This window comes from Penaeus japonicus, unplaced genomic scaffold (genome assembly GCF_977035675.1).
Source record: "Penaeus japonicus unplaced genomic scaffold, GWHDUDI00000001_assembly GWHDUDI00000004, whole genome shotgun sequence".
NCBI classification, from domain to species: domain Eukaryota; kingdom Metazoa; phylum Arthropoda; class Malacostraca; order Decapoda; family Penaeidae; genus Penaeus; species Penaeus japonicus.
In genome coordinates, this window is record NW_028234406.1 from 24,668,678 (window position 1) to 24,676,177 (window position 7,500).

A 7,500-nucleotide genomic window follows, 5' to 3' on the forward strand; every position below is an offset into this window, starting at 1 on the left:
GTTAAGACTCATGTGAAGAGCCATAGCAAAATGGACTGCCGGATGAACCTCATGTTCAATACACTTAAGGTTCACATTAATAGATATCAAAGAGACTATCTCAGCGTACTCGGAGGAGCAAGGCAGGCGATTTCCACTTGATAATATGTTCTTTTGATTCCTTTACTAATGAATGTATAACGAAAATACAAGGGGAGACTTTAAATGCAGGACAGTTCATGGAAGTTATTTCCAGTGTGATCTCCACAAACTACTTCTGATGGTTTGTGTTCACTATTGTATAACTCGATGATAAAATGATAAAATAATAACAATAATTGCAATAATAATGATAATGACAATAATGATATTGAAACCAATGAAAATAATGATAATAGTAATAAAAAAAATAACACTGATACTGATAATGATGATATTGATAAAAACAAGTGATAATGAAGCTAATGACATAATGATAATGATAATGATAATAATCCTGCTACTGCTACTGCTGCCGTAGCTGAAGATGATGATGGGGATGATGATGATGATTATGATAATCATAAAGGTGATGATGACAAAACAATAACAACAAAAACTATTATCATCATCGCTATCATAATGATCCTACCACCATCATCATCATATCCTGTGTCTTCATCACCATTACTTACTATTATCGTTATCATTATCATCAGTGTTATTCTAATTAATAATTTTCATAAATGTTACATTAAATACTATTACAATTACTTTTACCGTTATCTCCACTATCATAAAAATTCTCATATTCTATTACTTTGATGAAATGACAATAATTGTCATTCCTTTGTGTTATCCAAACCAAACATTGCGTGAAATAGGTTAGTGTGGTGATTCATATACAAAACACTCATAGAATGTCATGGGAAAAGGACTCCTGAGAACAGACCACATAGCAGGAATTTTTTGGTCAAAAGCCTATTTTATTCAGCCTTCATGATGACTTCGTCTGTATTTATGTGGTCAGTGCCGGCGGACGTGCGTGTTTGTTTTGACATTTGCTCTTGCTCTCTCTCTCTTTTTATCCCTTTCCCTTTTTATATAAACATATACACCCCCCCCCCCCCTACACACACACACACCTATACACACACACACACATAGAGAGAGAGAGAGAGTGAAAGAGAGAGAGAGAGCGAGCGAGAAAGAGAGAGAGAGAGAGAGAGAGAGAGAGAGAGAGAGAGAGAGAGAGAGAGAGAGAGAGAGAGAGAGAGAGAGAGAGAGAGAGAGAGAGAGAGAGAGAGAGAGAGATAGCAGGGTCGAGAGATGAGAAGAGGAGAGAGAGAGAGATAGCAGGGTCGAGAGATGAGAAGAGGAGAGAGAGAGAGATAGCAGGGTCGAGAGATGAGAAGAGGAGAGAGATCGGTGTTTCGTGGGAACCGCCCAAGATGTCGTCCCACGGAGGTTGGCGCGAGCCGCACCGAGGAGGAACCGGTACATGAAGGTCATTTCCCTCTCTTCTCAGATTAATTTTTCTGTGTCGCAGCCACCTGGCGAAGTAGGGAGGGCGTATGGCGAAAGTGGGATAAAACAAGGAGGCAGAAAAATATGGGTGAATATAAAGAAAGGAAAGAGAATGGAACGGAAAAAAAAGAAGATAGATTGAATAAATGAATCTCTCTGAATGCTTACAGAACCTCGGCAGTGACAAGATTTTATAAACCCTCCCACTTACCAGAACTAGCCAAATTAATAACTAACAGTTGTCCTACTTTTACCAACTCTCCTATCCCCCTCCTCCTCTCCCTCTCCCTCCCCCTCCCCTTCCCCTTCCCACTCCCACTCCCCCATCCCTATCCTCCACCGCTATTCTTCCCCTTCACCCTCCCCCTCCCCCATCCCCATCCCTAACAAATCCTCCACCGGGTGCGCGCTATTCTTCCCCTTTTTGTTTTTCCATTTTCATCAACACCCCCTCAAACAACCATTTTCCCACCATCCCTTTCTTTTCCACCTTTCTTCACCAATCCCCATCAACTTCAGTTTTCATCACTCCCCGTTCCCCTCCCCCCAAACCTGTTTTTCAGCCAAAATACACCCTCCTCCTTCTTCTGTTCTTCCTCCTCCCTTTCCCCCCCCCCCCCCCCTACACTACGCCTACCCATAATCCATGCTAAGGCGCTCCAACCCCACTTCTTTATGAGCGGTTTGCCCATTATCTGTTATTTATTGGGCTAGATCAAGGCGCCCATGTGTAGTAAATACCTAGGGGTAAAATATGTGTTTATGGGTTTGTATTGTTGTTCCTCTTAATGGTGTATCTATGGTGATAATGGGGAGATCTTGGTTAGTATCTGTTTCGGCTTTTGTAATTGTATTGATATTATTCCTTATATCATGCTTGGCACTGTATTAGTACTCGTGTTATTATTAGTGATATTAATGTTATTACTATAATGATAATAATAATTATTATCATTATAAATATTTAGTTATTTTCACAACTATTATTATCAATACTATTTCCATCATTACTACTATTACTACTATTAATCTCATTATTTTAATTAGTATCATTATCATTATCATTATTAATAATGGTAAGAATAATAGTTATAGTGACAAGGATAATGATAACGATGATAACAATGATAATGATGATAATGATAATAATAATGATAATGGTAATATTGATGAAAGTAATAACGATGATCATAATAATAATAATAATAATAACAATAATAGCAGTAATAATGAAAATAACAAGGTAATCATGATAATAATACTGATAATAATAATAATAATAATAATAATAATAATAATAATAATAATAATAATAATAATAATAATAATAATAATAATAATAATAATAATAATAATAATAATAATAATAATAATAATAATAATAATAATAATAATAATAATAATAATAATAATAATAATAATAATAATAATAATAATAATAATAATAATAATAATAATAATAATAATAATAATAATAATAATAATAATAATAATAATAATAATAATAATAATAATAATAATAATAATAATAATAATAATAATAATAATAATAATAATAATAATAATAATAATAATAATAATAATAATAATAATAATAATAATAATAATAATAATAATAATAATAATAATAATAATAATAATAATAATAATAATAATAATAATAATAATAATAATAATAATAATAATAATAATAATAATAATAATAATAATAATAATAATAATAATAATAATAATAATAATAATAATAATAATAATAATAATAATAATAATAATAATAATAATAATAATAATAATAATAATAATAATAATAATAATAATAATAATAATAATAATAATAATAATAATAATAATAATAATAATAATAATAATAATAATAATAATAATAATAATAATAATAATAATAATAATAATAATAATAATAATAATAATAATAATAATAATAATAATAATAATAATAATAATAATAATAATAATAATAATAATAATAATAATAATAATAATAATAATAATAATAATAATAATAATAATAATAATAATAATAATAATAATAATAATAATAATAATAATAATAATAATAATAATAATAATAATAATAATAATAATAATAATAATAATAATAATAATAATAATAATAATAATAATAATAATAATAATAATAATAATAATAATAATAATAATAATAATAATAATAATAATAATAATAATAATAATAATAATAATAATAATAATAATAATAATAATAATAATAATAATAATAATAATAATAATAATAATAATAATAATAATAATAATAATAATAATAATAATAATAATAATAATAATAATAATAATAATAATAATAATAATAATAATAATAATAATAATAATAATAATAATAATAATAATAATAATAATAATAATAATAATAATAATAATAATAATAATAATAATAATAATAATAATAATAATAATAATAATAATAATAATAATAATAATAATAATAATAATAATAATAATAATAATAATAATAATAATAATAATAATAATAATAATAATAATAATAATAATAATAATAATAATAATAATAATAATAATAATAATAATAATAATAATAATAATAATAATAATAATAATAATAATAATAATAATAATAATAATAATAATAATAATAATAATAATAATAATAATAATAATAATAATAATAATAATAATAATAATAATAATAATAATAATAATAATAATAATAATAATAATAATAATAATAATAATAATAATAATAATAATAATAATAATAATAATAATAATAATAATAATAATAATAATAATAATAATAATAATAATAATAATAATAATAATAATAATAATAATAATAATAATAATAATAATAATAATAATAATAATAATAATAATAATAATAATAATAATAATAATAATAATAATAATAATAATAATAATAATAATAATAATAATAATAATAATAATAATAATAATAATAATAATAATAATAATAATAATAATAATAATAATAATAATAATAATAATAATAATAATAATAATAATAATAATAATAATAATGATAATAATAATAATAATAATAATAATAATAATAATAATAATAATAATAATAATAATAATAATAATAATAATAATAATAATAATAATAATAATAATAATAATAATAATAATAATAATAATAATAATAATAATAATAATAATAATAAAAGAATGATTATAGTTATTTAATTCGGTTTAGGAGTTTATCTGGTGCTCGAGTCGGTGAGACTTATATAGCTACTTGAGGGAGAACTGTGTTTCGGCGTTGACTTATTCATATTTGCATGTGTGGAAAATTTACGCAATAAAGCAAAGATAAATCAGTGAAATTTTATTTTCTACCCACACCGGTATTTCTGAATATCCATCTATATCTTAGAACCTTGACACTACTTATAGTATTGTTACTATAATCATTATAATCATCATATATAACTTTATTGTTATTGTTATTCATTATTATTATTATTTTCATTACTATTATCATTATCATTTTTATCATTATTATTTTCATTATTGGTATTGTAATTGTTATTATTATTATCATTATGATAATTATAACAATCAATTAGATCTCTATTATCATCATTATCATTATATATCACTATGATTATTATTATCATTATTGTTATTATTATCATTATTATTATTGTCATTATCGTTATTAGTATTATCATTATTTTTATTATTATCATTCTCATTTTCATTATTATTATTACTTTGATTTTCACTCACGATTATTACTAATATTATCATCAATAACAGTATCATATATTTTTCACTTTCATTATCCATATTACTATTACTGACATCCTCCTCATTATCATCATTATTGAGATTATTATAATTCGTTTTATCATCATCAGTTGTAATATTATTATAATTTTCATTATTGTTATCGTCATTGATATCGCTATCTTTACCATTGTCATTATCATTTACCTTTGAAGATTATTATTATTATCATTACTATTGCAGTAGTAGGTTATCATTTATTTTAATAGCATGCTTTCCCCAACTATGCTTTATTACCAAGTGTAGATTTGGCGCCCTTAGTATGATAATTCCTGGGCGATCAGAATTAATGAAAATCGGCCTTGAGATTATCCCGTAGCCACTACCTACAGATAAATGAATAGAATGATTCATAAAGGCAACATAGATGGTGGCGCTTCCATGTTATACATTAATTAGCATAACCATTCGACCAAACCAACATACAGAGAGAACGCACCATACACTCACTTAATAAAACGGAAAGGGCAGTACCATCACAGCTCGAGAAACAACAGCCAGGTTGATATCCAGATTATCTAAAAATAGTCTGTTCACTACACAAGTCCAAGAACTTTTCCTCGTAACCGCCCTGTCTTAATCCTTTTTACTGGTAGTTTCCCAGGCTTATGTTGACGATTTACCGATTATTCAATCAATGTGTTTAAAATCAAGCTAAACATTTCTGGAATAAAAGGAAAAATGAAACACATACAGAAACAGACACATAAAAGGACTAAAAACAGGAATTCAGGAAATAAAGTGATAAAGGAATCTGTGTGGGAGAAAGCGGAGAAACGCGAAGAGGCAAACGGATAAAAATGAAGTGTAGGTCATTTTGTCGAAGAAAAGAGACGAGATCAAGATAAGGTAAGTACAGAACATAAGGAAAGCGATGTAGAAGTTTTGTTGTAAAGAGTATTATTAACATACACCAATTGTAGAAATAGAGTACATAGCAATACTAAAGGTAAGTCAAAAGAAATAAAACGCATTCCATTTTATTAAGAAAGAAAGAAAGAAGAAGAAGAAGAAGAAGAAGAAGAAAAAAAACAGAACGACAAGGCTGTCTCCTCCTGCATCCCGTAAACCTATAGCGGTAATTTACATTAAGGGACCAGGCGACTCGAGGTATGCGCGATAACCCAGCTGAAGCCAGAGGAAAATTCACCTTGATCATTGTTATCAAAAGTATTATTATCATATTTTTATCATTACTATTAGCAGTATTGTTGCTGTTATCATTATTGTTAATTCTATCATTATTACTATCATTGGTGTTGTTATCACTGTAATTATTATTTTTTCATTTCTTATCATTATTATCATCATTATTATTGTTCAAACTGCCTTTAGTATTACTATTATTGGAGCTATTGCTACTATTAGTTATCAACATTATGATCAACATTACTAATTAGAATTACTATCTTTATTATAATATCATCATCAGAAAGCCGCATTTGATCGTAATGAGAGACAAAAATTACCAACAAATAATAAAAAAATAACATAAACACAAACGAAGTAGAGACAAAAGGAGACACCTATATAAACGAACCAGACACAGAAAACGAGACACATACCTACATACAAAACAGCAACAACAACAAAAAACGGAGACAAAAAATTACACATATACAAACAAACCAGACACAAAAGAGACACATTTGCAAACAATCCAGAGACCAGAGAAGACACACACAAACAAACCATACAGAAAAAAAAAACATACTCACTAAAACAAACCAGAGACGAAATAGTCAACAAATGAACCAGAGACAGAAATCAATACACATTCATACATAATAAAAGCCAAACCCAAGACAGGAAAAATAAATACACATAAAACATATACTAAAAGTCAGAGGCAAAGGATGATTGACAGCACCATCCAAAGGCATATCCGTTCTAGGACGTTTGCAAACCTTTTCTCACAGAGTGACGTAATGATAAGGGGTATATGCAATAAAGAAACAAAACAACAGGAGGAGAAACAAAGAGGATGTGAAGTGGAGCTGTGAAGCTCTTGTCTTGATAATTAATTTCAATGTACACGAAATTTAGAAAATAGATAGGTAAACTTTACCATTCTTATCATTCTCTTATTGTTGTTGCTGTTATCATTAGCATTATAGACATTATTATCATTACAATCATTATTATTGTTATTATTATTAGATTCATCTTTATCATGAAAGTTATCAT